Source organism: Haliotis asinina, chromosome 5, assembly GCF_037392515.1.
Source record: "Haliotis asinina isolate JCU_RB_2024 chromosome 5, JCU_Hal_asi_v2, whole genome shotgun sequence".
NCBI lineage: Eukaryota > Metazoa > Mollusca > Gastropoda > Lepetellida > Haliotidae > Haliotis > Haliotis asinina.
This window is the reverse complement of record NC_090284.1, coordinates 48,990,455-49,006,126: the sequence shown is the minus strand read 5'-3', so window position 1 is coordinate 49,006,126 and position 15,672 is coordinate 48,990,455. Positions and strand designations below refer to the sequence as shown.

The 15,672-nt window shown below is 37.2% G+C and overlaps 1 protein-coding gene across 5 annotated transcripts in view; it reads right to left on the bottom strand.

Moving 5' to 3' along the window:
• The window catches only part of LOC137284682 (G protein-activated inward rectifier potassium channel 3-like), a 237,058-nt gene that overhangs the window by 78,059 nt on the left and 143,327 nt on the right, over window positions 1–15,672 (bottom strand). For 3 of the 5 annotated variants that reach the window (XM_067816590.1, XM_067816592.1, XM_067816593.1), the window contains exon 2: window positions 9,078–9,224. The gene's annotated coding sequence lies outside the window, so the exon portion shown is untranslated. Of the gene's footprint in view, window positions 1–9,077; window positions 9,225–10,238; window positions 10,397–15,672 lie in introns of those variants that run through there. The other 2 variants (XM_067816591.1, XM_067816594.1) reach the window with 2 other exon arrangements.

Below are 15,672 nucleotides of genomic sequence, written 5' to 3'. Positions count from 1 at the left end.
GACCCGTAATTGGGACACAATGACATCTGTCAGCCAAGTGACTGGGCCTAAGCATCCAATCCCATCAGCCACCTCTTGTGACAAGCATGGGTGATTAATGATTAATTTATAAAGGAAAAAGAAAGAGAACAAACCTTTTCAGTATGGTTACATAACCCCTACTGTAAATCAAAAAGTAATTAAAGTGAAGGTCATAATTTATGACGGAGTTAAATGTCAACAAAAACATGATCAGTCATCCTCTCTTGATATCATGTTTTGTAGTTTTTCAAACACACAAATATTTTCAACACTCACTTCAACCTTGACATGAATGTATTAGAGTATGAAATATGCGAAAGTAGTAATAAAGAAACTGCATACTAAAAAACATTCAAGGGAAGTCTTGAAAGTCTATGAATAAAATCCAGAGAACTGTTCTTGAAAAATCTTGCTGACAATCTTAACATGCAGTTTAATATGCTGAAATGTTCAAAACAGTGACCTAAAAAATTATGTGAAGGTCACCAAAATCCACTGAACCTTGCACCTTCCCTAGCTAAAGCCTGGTGTTGAATATAAAGAAAATCCAGGGAATGGTTCTTGATATCTTGCTGACAAGGATTAACGATAAAGTTCTCTTGTGACCTTGAAGGTCATGGTTACTAAACTTGACTGAGACTTTTCTTATACCGTGATGAACCTCGGTACCAAACATGAAAAGAATGTAGTCGATGGTTCTTGAGATATTCCAACTGCTATGGACATACGGACGGTCAGCATCACACAATAGATGCTTAAAACATATCAATGGTGTGTTTCTGTGGGGCAGTATGTACTTACCTCTTCATGGTCACCTGGTATCATCCATGATTTTCAGTAGTCCACTCGTATAATTTTCCCAGTCACTTAGCCTTCAAACCCATAGAATATTTGTGAATTGTACTCTCTTGAACTGATGTTTCACATTGCCAATCTTTCAGATGACACTCATATAACAAAACAGTTAATGTCCACACCATATATTCAGCTCCAATAACAGGACTTTTATCGGAGACATCATGGCTACTCATCCGTTACCCTCATTATCATATCTGTTGTATTCACAAACATACTCCTTCAGCCACTGGACCAGAAAGTTCTCCACACCACGCCACATCAACACCATCTGTATCGAGGACTTTCATAAATATTAATAAATATTCAAGCATTCAACTAATAATTCTGTTCATCAACTGATGGAAATTACTGACACAAATTACTCAAGTCACCCATGCATTCACCACGTGACAAGGTGTGGTACATTCAGCTTCGCAAACAAACTGGTTGTTGCAAACAATGCATGTTATAACTGCCAAAGTGGAGATTTTATTTGGGTTTATGGTTCAGCTAATTGCTTTCCCGGTTAAAACAACCTTGGAATACAGAAGTACAATACACTTGCATTACTGTCCATTACACTTGTAGCAACCTGTATATAAACACCGAAGCTACCTTTTAGCATCTGTACTTGTATCAATAAATGTTTCATAATAAACACTTGACAATATACTGTGCAGTGATTGGGTTTTAGTGAGTGAATGAGTATGGTTCTACAGCATATTTGACATTATTCTAACAATATCATGTAAGGGACACCAGAAATGGGCTCAACACATTGTACCAATGGAGGGAATTGAACCAGGGTTTTGGCATGATACGCCAATTAACCAATAGGCTACCCTACCACCCATAATTGGGTTTTAGATGATACAAAAATATTAATAACGCCTTTCTACGTTATTTCATTGATGACGGCGAGTCTCACAATTCATTCTAACCCTCAGTCTGAGTGAGTCAGGCTTGAACAGTATTATAGCTAAGTCACAACCTGTGAGCTTAACGTGGTGGAGGTGTTCAGTTCATGCACGCTTGAAACGTTACCATGGTGAAACCACAAACATCTGCTGCTCACAAATCAGGGGCCATAATTAAGACATATCTGGGACTGAAACCCATGATAATTCATGAGACTGGGAACAGCTGCACCTTAGACTATTGGGCCACAAGTTACACACCTGAATATGTTAAAACACTGACGATAGAGAGCTTATAATTTGTAAGTAAGTGAGACAATGCTGCTTTAAACTGTCTCAGCAATTTAGCAACTAACTGCAGCTATGCAGAGCCTATAAAACAGAAACTGTGATTTCACTAAAGGCTTGATGCTTTTCAACAATGAGGACATGGGAATTTTGCCTTCAGCAACTCATGCTTGTCATAAAAAAATTGAAAAATAGCACCTGGGGGTAAGCCTCACCTGCATGGTCAGTTGTTGCACGCCAAACTGTGTTGACCGATGGTGATAATATCAATCACTGGGTTTTCTTTCGAAGGTTAAACTAATTACTGAGCAACTTACAATATGTGTCAATGGACTGATGAAGCCAGGGGAAAGAATGTTTTGCATTAATATCCATACATATGTTCAGTATTTTAGAAGAATGTTCACATAAGTGCACATAAGAAATACAATTTTCAACTCCCTTGGGAATATATAACCAGGCTACCTGTGAGATACTAGAAGGTTAACTGCCACATGTGCCACATTACCATCACATCCTACCAGGTACCCATACACTGCTGCTAATGAAATGAACCTGCACTAAAATATGTTAACAAAATCAATAATATAACATGAACCAATTCCACCTCCTATCAGAAAGCTTATACTCCTTGCAATCCTTTTATGATCGAATTAATCTGCAAAAATTGACAGTGACATAATGCGGAATTTAATTGATTTCCAGATAAAACGCAGGCCTGCTAAGATCCATAGAGATCCAACAAACTCCACAGGCAGCTATAAAAAAACATTAATCAAGCTGTGCTAACCTTTCTTCGCTGGTATCATAATACTTGGCTGTGGCGGCTTTTGTCCTTCACATATGTCAGTAAATACCACTGTGTACCCGACACTGTCTAAAACAAAATACCTCCTGAGGTAGCTTGCAGGAACTCAGAATGTTTGGCGCTGCTCTAGGATTGTCACAAAAATAGACGAATTCGCTCATATTTCTCCTTTTGTTCCAAATCAGATCTTACGACAATTGGTAAATGATCAGTCCAAATGATATTTCATGTTCTGTTTCTATTTTGTCTTGGATTTGATCTGATTGAGGATTATTTATGATGTGGCTATTATCGTATACCAAATATACTACTCAGAAGAAGTTAAACCAACTCTTTCATAATACTGTTCCATGGGAGATTGTCTTTAGTAATAGGAGAGAAACGAGTAGTCCTTAACCTTATTTGAGTATTATATGGGCAGTTATGAAACAGTGGTACAATCTCACAAAAATTATGTGATCTGTATCAAGTGTTAAATATTTTTTTTATTACAACCATCTTCAACAGATATTTTTGCATTTTTTTCTTTTTTTTCACATCATTCACAATCACTTAAAAGAAAACCTAATGGTTAATGTTGGACTTTTTTTGTATCAAGTGTTAAACATTTGATTGCTGACTTCTTCAATAGATATTTTAACTTTTTTTTCTTTCTTTTTAACATCATTCCACAATCACTTAAAATGAAATCTAATGGACAATGTTGGGTTTTGCTGTTGTTATTTTATACCATTTCACAAACACTATTTCACAAGTTAAAGCCAAATGGTCAATGGTTGTATTTCTGTTCAACATCATTCCTCAAACACTAACATTTTTGGGGTAACACAATTCCATAAACACTAAAATTAAAACTTAACAGTCAGTTCAAACAACTACCAAAAATGTAAGGAAATTCCAGCATTCTGCTACCTTTTCAGGATTGTGAATAATAGCTCCCTTCATGTAAATCCCCATAATGAATACCACGACTCCCAAAACACCCTGGTGGAAGCTAACAAGCCTTGTACATCAACTCCAGCGCTTACAGCCAGTTAATTTCAACACGGATAACTGCATAAGCTGGCCACCAAATATGATCCCTGTATTCATAAATGTGTTCTGTCAGAATCGATAGTGCCAGTCAATGTTTCAGGTTGGTGTTACTTGTAAACAAGAATACTAACATTACACTATGCTGGCATTTCTACATATCTAATGTAGTAAAAAAAAAAATGTTCTTCAGCACAAATTTTGCTAATTATTCTAACAGCAATGGCTGTAATAAGCCTAGACAATGAGTCTACTTTGTTATCAGATTATGTTTGTAAGCTATAAATATCACATAAAATAAAGTTTCGAAGTTGTCATTTATGAAACTTTGTACTCAGATCTGATTAACCTTGAGAACTTGGTGCATATACACCAAAAAATTAATCTGTTTGTAGGCATGAATCATGCTGCGTATTAACCACTAGGCTGGGTAATGGCCAAAAATTCTATTGCAGCACATTACAACACAAGTTTCTGTATTGGGATATGTGTTGCGATATATTGGGAGTGTATATTTGACAATGATTGAACACGCAGATCCTATTTCCATATACTGAAGTAAACATCACTCAACATGGTCAATCTCCACGTTTTGTTGTCATGGAAAAGGGGGAGATAACAAAATGAGACAAAAATGACCATCACATTCCTGTTGTTATGACAAGAAAAATAAAATCATGTGTGAATAAATTTCAGCAAAGATGTTGTGGTTAGATATAAATATAGACTAACACTGTTCCATATTTTTAACTCACTGTACTAGAATACAATACATCAGTAATTTCCATCAAGCACAGCATCTCACTTTTCACATGCCAGATTCTGCTCAATATACAAAACTGTCTTACAATATCTATTGTAAAATATCCTTTAACAAACCATAACATTATTACACCTTACAGAAACATATAGAACCGTAAACTAAATTTGTGGATAACCTTGATTCGTGGATTGCTGTAATTATCATGCTGTCTAGTAAATTAAGTCTTGACATCACAAAGCAGAACATTTGATGTGCATACAATGCCATGCCTTGTTGACAAAAAATATTCTGAATCTCTGCCTTGCTCTTAAATAGACCAAATCTAATTGTCCAGCAATGATATAAATAGCCCAAGATCACCAATGCCGCTAATACCAAATTTTCTTTTTAAAAAATGTTCGGTCAAAAAGATACCATAATCCCTAACCTTCCGACATTTCTTTGTCTCCTTCCTTGAGTCAATACTTACAGAAATGGCCTGTCGTTAATTGTGATATGAAGTTACTGACTCCGTAATCCATGAAACATGGTGACATAACATTTTGTGCTCATACCAATGTGTGATGATTGCAAATGGCTTTGGTAAACAAAAGTTTCAGTCAGAAATATATCAGGCATTTTCAATTTGCTGCATCTATGAAAAAACAATCAGTTATTATACAAAATGACATCTTGCATTTAATATATGGTTCTTACTGTACTTCCTTATACCCATGAATCACGGTTACACGAGTATACTTTAAACAATTGCTACTGAAAAGACTTAGTTAATTTGACATCCTTACAGAATCACAGACTATCCCTTGCTTCTGACACACAACTGTAACAAGACTTTATATTTATAGATTAACCATAGGATGTTGCATAATATTATGTAATATCAACGCAGAAAGTATACACGTATACTTATGAAGTCTAGAGATATAAATTACTGTAACCGTTTCTGATTAAACAACAGATGTTTGTCCCTAATTGAAGCAGGTACAGAATGTTACCAGAGTTTCACACAAACGTGGGTGACAGCTGTAAACAGGTCAAAGCCCTTCATCTTTCCAACTTCATTGAGTGAGGTAGTTGGGGGCTTTACTCTGGTTTTACCAACATTCTTACAATATCATGGCAGGGACACCAGAAATGGGCTTCACACATTGTAATCAAACCTAGATTTATGGTCTAACAGGAGAATGCTTACTCACAAGGCTGTTCTTCAATCTTACTTCCAAGAAGAACTTGAATCAAGATTACAAATAAATTGCAATTCATTTCTTGTCATTGGATTGGCTAACCAAGCAATAGTATGTCATGTTCATATTTAGCAAGTAGGATAGACATATCAGTGTATTTTTATAAACCGTTATCAAGCCAGTATTTAAAAACATCACAGTGATTGCAGTAGGTTTTGTATGAGTTTTGTATGAGTGCATTCAGAAATAAGATTATAAATATGTAATCAAAATCTTTTGCGTGTGAAATTTCCAGTACAATTCTGAATCATGTTAAAATTTATTGTTTGTCTATATGTTGCTGTTTTAAGATAGTCTTAAAATTAGGTAGATCAGAATCTATGTGTCCAAAACACGTGCAAACAAAATATTTTTTGCATGGTTTTATTATTAAACATGTATTTCTGCATTAACACAAACACTGCATCACCTAATTGTTTCTTCTAATTTTAACACGGAAGTTGATCTGACATATATGTTACCCTCACTCAGTGGATCACCCAAGCACCTGTTATTATATAAATATATAAATCATTACATGCAAACACACTGAAGCATATCTCTATGTTTCTTAATTTTGTGTGAGTGAGTGGGTGTGGCTTTACACCATGTTTAGTAATATTCCAGCAATATCATGGCAGACGACAGAAATGCTTCACACATTGTACCAATGTGGGGTCCATCAAACTCGGGTCCAAGTTTTTACAGAGCTGGCCCATTACGGCCCCTATACTATAACTTAACTAAACAAAATTCAACAAAACGAATCAAATCTATTTCATTTATCTTTTGACCAATGCATTGAAGAATGGGTGCTCATCATAAGTGGTCTAAGACAGATGCTCATATCCAATGTACTTTACTCTATAGTCCCCCTTGACACTGATTTGTCCCATATAGGAAATATGGCTTTCAGAAACAACAAAATAGTCTCTGTGTACATCTTTCACTCCAGTTTCCTAGTAACAAACTTCTTTTGTTTGTTTTACAATCAACAGCCTTCACACATTGACAGACAATGTCTATTCGTGTCATATTTGGCTAAGACAAAACATCACATCACCAAGACGAAATATGAAGAACAGGCCTAAGGATATATCAGGTACATATTGTAATGTGCGGGTATGGTTTCATGCTATTTTTAGCAAAGTCCAGCAATATCATGGCTGGAGACACCAGAAATAGGCCTCATACATTGTACCTAAGAGGGAAATCAAACCTAGATCTTCAGAGTGACCAGCAAACACATTCACCACTAGGCTACCCACCTCACTATCCCAAAAGCTACAATGAAAAGAATTAGAAGGATGCATGCTTTGTTTGCAAGTTGAATCACGCTTACACAATGAATCAATGTCTTTGTGATCAAGGTGTGACATACATGGGAGTTGATTCAAACAGACCAGTGAGTGAGTGAGTTGGGGCTGGGTATTGCACTGCTTTTAACAATATTCCTGCAATATCATGGCAGGGGACACCAGAAATGGGCTTTACAAATTGTAGCCATGAGAGGAAATGAATGCAGGTTTCAGGTGAATGCTCTTACCACTAGGCTACCCTACCACCCTCACAGTGAATGCTCTTACCACTAGGCTACCCTACCGCCCTCACAGTGAATGCTCTTACCACTAGGCTACCCTACCGCCCTCACAGTGAATGCTCTTACCAATAAGCTACCTTACCGCCCTCACAGTGAATGCTCTTACCACTAGGCTACCCTACCACCCTCACAGTGAATGCTCTTACCACTAGGCTACCCTACCACCCTTACAGTGAATGAGTAAGTGCAGTTTTATGCTGCACTCAGCAATATTCCAGCTATATGGCGTCAGTCTGTAAATTATTGAGTCTGGACCAGAAAATCCAATGATCAACAGCATGAGCATCAGCCTGTGCAATTGGGAACCAATGATGTATCGACCAAATCAGCGAGTCTGACCATCTGATCTTGTTAGTCACCTCTTATGACAAACCTGGGTTACTGAAGCTCAATTCTACCCTGGATATTCATGGGTAATTCTGAAAGCTAATTATTATGGTTATTACAAAGGTGTTACTTATGGGAGGTTCATAGGACTTTCTACAGAAGCATGTAAATCCGGTTAATATTTTTGAGACAAAATTAATACAAGGTTCCCATTTTGTGCACTGGAATGCTATTTTACTAAGGTTGTGGTGTTGGCCACCAAATAAAATTGTCCACTATCATAAAGACCAGAATAATTATGTTGAATTGGAAAATACATATTAACGTGTACCATGGGATCCTAAGTGTTGACTGTGTTTTGGTTAGGTTATGGTTCCTAACTAACCTTAAGGCCAAGCCAGTTGTATTTCTTGTGTTATGGATATCTGTCCTTAGAAAAACGAAAAGCAGGAAAAGAAAAATGAAAATAAAATCACCAACCAAAGTAATATTCTTTCTAAATACTCAAAGTATGTTACTTTTGTCAATTATAAAGTTTATATGGGGTAAAAAACAATCTAAATAATTTCTTGTAAGTTGACATGAGGATTTTATTTTTTGAGTGTGAAAATTGAGTTTTTTCTTTTTTTTCATTTATCTTTATAAAAAATATGGCAGGTGGATCTGTAAAACAAGAAATATAAGTGGTCTGACCTAACCATTTTACCCTGCATAAAAATAGTGGATAACTTTCTCTACAGTTGCTGCAATGCAGGTATTCTAATATTTTTGTGAGCAGAATATACAATGACCAGGCAAGGGGTTGAAATGTGACAATACTACCAATAGTCAAATAAATCATCAAATCTGACAAGCAAACGTCAAAACTTCCACTGATGTTTCCCATGAACTGAATTCTGATTAGCAGTGGAAATTTTTTGCATTCACTTTAAAACAAACATCACCTATTTTAATACAGCTTTCATAACAGCCGTTCAAAATAATAAGTCATTATTCTCCCCAACCAAACAAACAGGACTTGAACAATTACCACAAACAAAGCAGCTACGTCTATTTACAGGCACATTTGCCAAAAATACAAGTCAGACACCAGTTATTGTTTTGGAACCATGTTGACAACAAATTAATATCAACCACGTTAAAGCAGTTTGTCATGCCTACGACTGGTCTTGATGACACTGAAGATAGATCAGTGAATATGTTAAAAAATTATGCAGATGAGAAAAATGAGAGTAAAAGACACTGAAATAATGTGATTAACCTGATTACTTGCAGAAGATTTGGTTCCCAGTATACAGTCCTTCCAAGAAACCATGCACACTGTATCCTCTTGTTAGTCCACTCACAATGTGCTGACCTCTTCACTGACCTCACTGGGGTATGAATACGTTTCCTTCACATCCAGTACCTGAAATGTATGTCAGTTTCAGTATAAATGACTAGGAACCTGTTTCCCCTCGATCAGGAGATGATCTCTTCCGGCAGAAGCAATGGGGCAAACGGATAAGGCAGGGGTGGTAGGGCAGACGGATAAAAGCTGATCACTATACTACGGCAGACGCCAGCAGCAGACGACAGTGTGAGCAAGGGTACTGGACATGAAAGGCAGATGTCTGTCACATCAGTGATTGTACACTTGCCTCATTTCTTGGGAAATGGTACGTGTGATACAAGTCACAACACCAATACAGACTGCAGCTCTTTTCAGTCTCTCTCTGACCAGGAATTAGAGCTGAGTCTTGGGAAATTTCCACTGGCCATATTTTACAGACATGGAGTGACTCGGATATGGTGTGATATATGTAATACAGACTAGGAAGCAAAATGCAAATACTAAAGGATCCTGTCCCACTTCAATTATATCTAAGAGTTTTAACAATAAAATAATATAAATTCATTTTAGAAAGAAGAAAGAAGACATGGAAAAATAGGTGTTACTCATGTAATTTACATATTACATTAATGGATGACTGCAAACGCCATTTCTGTGCCAAGTAAAGTTTGCATTTCTAAATTATTTGGCTTTTTCCGAAGCTCACGGCGTGTCATGCTTGTGTCAGAGTACTGTAATGCCATCCATAACCTTGAGTAGGCAATTTTCAATACACTTGCTTATTTATAGCATCTGTATGACTCACAGACTAAAATAAGACAGACAAGCACATTGGGAAAGCGAGGGAACGCACTGTTGCATCATGATCTTGTTCCGCTATCTTCACTGAAGACACAACCTAATGTTCCAGGTTCCAACCCTCTCAACTCAACTATCACCACAATCACATACACAAAGGCCTGTGACGTCCATGAACCGACAGGATACACGCCACATGGACCAGAGCATTACCATGTTATTTCCCATTCAGGCTTTGTATGATAAATGATCAAACCTGCTGACTTTCTTACAAACAGATATAAATCAAACCTGTGTCATTACACTGAGGCACAACAAGCAGATCCTCTCACTGCAGGGGGAAATTCACCAAGTGTATTACATCCACACAATAGTATCCTGTCTGTCGTGGCACGTGGAGGACCGGAGTGGAGTCTACACGCTATAGGCATGGAACTGACAGCTGAGTTAGGCTTGATGTAGCCTGCTGGCTGTGGGTCACACAAAGGCAGTGTTGGGGAGGGGGATAGTATTTAGGGGGAGAAGGACCTGCAAGGGATATAATGAGCCTGAGGTGTGGCAGGGGTGGGTAGAATTATGAGCAGGTCCTTGATGGTGCAGGTCACTTCAGGTCACACTCCCCAGGCATCTCAAAGGGATGGTTGGTGTGGCCTTAATTAAGTAAAGTCAGAGTTGAATGGATGCCTGTGGGTAGTATCAGCCAGTATGAAGGAATAATGCATCAGGTCACCTCAGGTCAGAGAAGTGGTCATATGAAGAATATCTTACAGAGAGAAAGCTAACACAGACCTCCTTAAGGGCAAACACATCTGAGAAAGTAGGAGCAGACACTGGAGGTATACACAAGGTGGTTTAAGAGATGAGTAAGAGGTATAGATGAGGTGGTATAGTTGCAGAAACTGTGTACACAATGAGATACGTGGACAGAAATATGATGTATATATGTATATCTGTTACAGTCAGATTGTGAAATCAGTCATTGCATGAAATGACTAAGAGGATCATTTCATTCTGTTTTCTCATACAGACCCTGAAGCAAATATAACCCAGAAAGCCCACACAAGTCTAGAAAATGTGGCAAGTCTAGATTTCCACAGCTTAAGGAATGAAGAAAGTCTCAGGTCTCCTTTTCATTTCAATTTAGTTTCATTCAATATGAAACTTTTTTTCAGTGCAATATGTTCATTTTAGAGACTAGTTGTTAGTCTAATTTCATTCATACGTGGTGTATAGGGGTTTGTGAGGTGTAGAGCTCTGGGCACAGCAGGAGTCAAACAAACCAGTATAAATGCTTCAAAGCTAAGCTGAAGGGCAACAATCGCTGCCACAGTAGTTTTACCTCTTTGTTGAAATTGTGATCCACTTTTGTAGATTACATTATTCAGTGAAATTTCATGAAATGACTAAAGTATACTGATTGTTGTTATGCAAAATGACACAAAATGGCTGAACTGCTTTGTCATATCATGAAATGACCACAATGTTTCACAATCTGATTGTAACATACATACAGTTAAGTATATGAGCAGATACACGCAGTACACACAGTCAAGTATATGGGTAGAAATATGAGGCATACACAATGAGGAACAAGGAAATATAGCACAGGTTTGAGATATTCAATGGTTTGCTTGGGGATGGAGTAGTTGAAAGTTTGAATTAAGAAGGGCAGTGATTGTTTTTTAATTCAAACATCAATTAACTCACTCAGCCTTAACACCTGTTCCCAACTAGTTTACTCTTGTGGCAATACAAGGTGCTTTCCAATTCAGACATAATTAAACACAAGCGAAAAATATATAATTTGGATAGAAACGAACTCCAATTATATCAACAAGGAGCCCATGTGGGATGGAGGATTCAGACTCGACCTGTAGAAATAGCCTCTCACTGACGGCTGGCATAAGGGAACCTAATATGGGTTATAGAAACTGAGTCAGATGACCTAATACTGTAACCATGATGTGAATCATATATTTCAGACATCGTTGAAAGACATCAAATCTATTTGACAGGCACCTGACAAATAAATAGAAAAATAGATCTATGTAGAGAATATGGTTCATGTGAAAAAATAAGTGAGTGATGGAGTTTAGTTTTATGCTGCTTTTAGCAATATTATGGTGGGGGATACCTGACTTGGACTTCACACATTCTACCCATGTATGGAATCAAACCTGAGTTTTCCATGTGAAGGGCAAATGCTTAAACCACCAGACTACCCTACCACCAGATATACAGAAGAACAAGCAGACAACTATTTGAAGAACTCAGATCCTCAGATGCCATGTGTGGGTTGGGTTGGGAGCATGTTCCAGAAACAAAATGAAGTTGAAGTATCAGACAGCTCTCATCATCTATGAATAAACAAAACCAACACAGGACTCAGGAGAAAAGAAAGTCATTAATCTCTGTCTCCACACGTAATCTGATTATCAATATGTTTCAGACTATGATTCCATTACATAAAAGGCAAAGACCATTTATTGAATCATTTCCAAAGGACATATAGTCTGGTTCATAATTATTGAGAATTTTTCTTCTTACTTTGAGCTATCCTAACACCTCAACTGATTCACTGATACTTAAAACTAAGTAATGGTATAAGGGAGGTAACTCATCTGGGCCTACTTAGTATAGTACAATTAGAGTTACCTCCCCTGAATTTGTAGCAGACGTCATTTTCCTCAGCACTGTCAACAATGTCTGCTGAAGATAAAAGAAGGTTGATTTTTGAGTTGTGTAATCAAGGAATTGATGATGTAAATACATTGGCAGAGAGAACAGGAACTCCTCTTTCTACTGTGTATAGGATCAGGAAGAATTTTAAAGAGGGAAAGGATTTTGGGCACCAGAAAGGAGCAGGGAGACCCAGAAAATTGGACTTCTCAGATCGCGTCCGGCTGGGAATTTTAGCGTCTAAAAAGCAAAGGGCAAGCATCTCCAACATCAGGTATGAAATGATAGAAAGGGGATCAACAGTTGTATCAAAATCTACAGTTAGAAGAAATTTGATTGATCTTGGATGGGAGAAAAAGACTGGAATTCCTTCTCCTCTCATGAAACAAGAACATAAAGACAGGCGTGTTGAGTGGTGTTTGGCACATGAAAACTTTGACTGGGAAATTGTGATTTTTACTGATGAAAGCTCAATATGGGTATATCCCAATAATGTGAAAATATGGACAAAGTCTGCGTCAGCACCGTTGTATCGACGACCTAAATACAGCCCAAAGTTTCATGTATGGGGAGGGATATCCTTATTAGGAACGACCCCGCTGTGTGTGTTTGAGGGAAATCTGACAAGTCAACGCTACACTAACATATTAGATAATTTTCTCCTTCCAAGTGCACATGTGTTTTATGGAAATGACTGGATTTTGCAGCAAGATGATGATCCTAAACACACCGCAAAACATGCCAAGCAGTGGTTTCAGGAGAAAAATGTGACTGCATTACCATTTCCTGCATATAGTCCTGACTTAAATCCCATTGAGAACATTTGGGGGATGATGAAGGAATGTGTGAATCAAAAGGGGTTGACAAAAATTGAAGACATGAAGAGAGAAGTGGTCCGATACTGGGACAGCATAACTCACGAGACACTAACCTCTCTGATAGGAAGTATGCCTACCCGTCTTAGACTGTGCCGTGAAGCTCAAGGAGACTTGATAAAATATTAAATTGTTACCTACACAACATGAAAAGGTCAGTTCACTTTCACAATACATTCAATTTTATCTGATTTGTTCTCGTTTAATAATATGAAATGCTTCAGCTATTCTCAATAATTTTGAACCATACTGTATGTAATGGTAGGTAATGGTATATGCGTTGAGCAGCGTTAGCATCCATTCAGCAGACATAAAGTTCATAACTTGTCACCTGGGGAACCATAACCTTGTTTTGTAGCCACTGATATTAGAATCAAGAATAATAACCTAATTTCCAAAAACAGTTTGGCCCTAGTAATGTTCACGTGGATGACCTACTATCGAAAAATGTATTACACGAGTTCAGAATATTTACAATTACTTGTTTTTAAACTGGGCCACATTTCAGGACAGTACATAAGTACTTAATAATATTAACTTTCATAAAACTATTTTTAATCTCTAAATATTGTGAAACTGTCTCTAAGAAAGCTGTTTTCTCGATGACTTTACATGGAACATGCTGTCGCATACAAAGTATCTTATTCTGAAACAGGTGAACATACACACCTTTAAGAAAATCATCATTAAAATATATTGCCATTGATTCCATTGTGTTTGATCGGCTTGATTGGCCAAGCAGTTGTTTCAGTTTATATTTATCCAAATAATCTTAAACATGAACCAAACTGAGCCGTGTCCGGAGTACTGTTCCCAGAACACAAAATCTCTGTATGCAAAACATGTAGGTAGAAAATATTGTGCTTGAAATAAAACTTTATTACTGTGAACCATGAAGGGTTTCTTAGCGTTAACGCGTACACTGTTGTAATACATACATGATATCATATGCAGCTGATATCAAATGCATTCAGCGTATCAGAACATCAGTACAGAAGATTTTCTTTAACTTCATACAAGTAGCATGTGTAAATATACAAGACTTGCAGTGAGGACAGTATTATGTTCTTAAACTTCATGGGCGTCTTTCTATATTACCAAATCATATCATGTCAGATGCCAGTATTTTATAACACATATTGCCTAGGGAGTATGTCAAACAAACTGCCATATATCACTTTTACAATGTCACAACAGGACATACATGTAACGTGACATATTCAGGTCAGGGATCACTTCAAAGCTTGTGTAACCAAGATTGAACAACAGAACTGATATCAAGCATCCATCTTGTATGTTCAATGATACTTTAATATCCATATTCTACTGAATGGTGAATTTACAGCATACATGTGCTAGGAGTGAGGGCTTCCTCTGTTGGTCAGACTTGTCTGTTCACTTTGCTATGTGTCTGCAGAGTATACAAAACCAAATTTTGCATAGTCAGATGAAATCAACAGACCAACTGATAATTTGTCTAATAATTTTGGACAGGCGAATAAAAATGTTGTTTAATAAAGGATCATTACTTTGTTGTCAGTTTTTGCAATTTTTGACGATAAGGGAACCATTACAGACAGAACAGCCAGGTAATCATCAGGTGTATGAAGAGAAATCACAATTTCACCCGTTCAACATGACAAATTACTAGTATGGACAATCCAAGATAGGTTGGTTTTTGTTGTTTCACGGTGCACTCAGCAATATTCCAGCCATATGGCAGCATTCTGTACAAAAAAACAAGTCTGGACCAGACAATCCAGTGATCAACAGCATGAGCATCAATCTACACAAATGGAAACCCATGACAACCATGTGTCAACCAAGTCAACAAATCTGACCACCTGATCCCGTTAGTTGCCTCTTACAAAAAGCAAGGGTAAGAAGGCTACTTCTAACCTAGGTCGTCATGGGTTGAGAATCAAAGCAAATGACATGATGTGTCATGGAATGCCATTCTTAACTAATACAGTAAACAGCTTGAGACAAGTACTTGTCACACAGCACATGTAAAGAACTGCCAACTGATACAAATACAAGTTTTATTTTGAAGCAAATGAATACAAGATTTTGAAATATTGTCATTAGCAATCATGTTTATAGGTACATAAAGACTTTAGTCAGCAGGAAACTCATGCTGATGCCCGCTGTAAGTCTAAGATCAATACAAA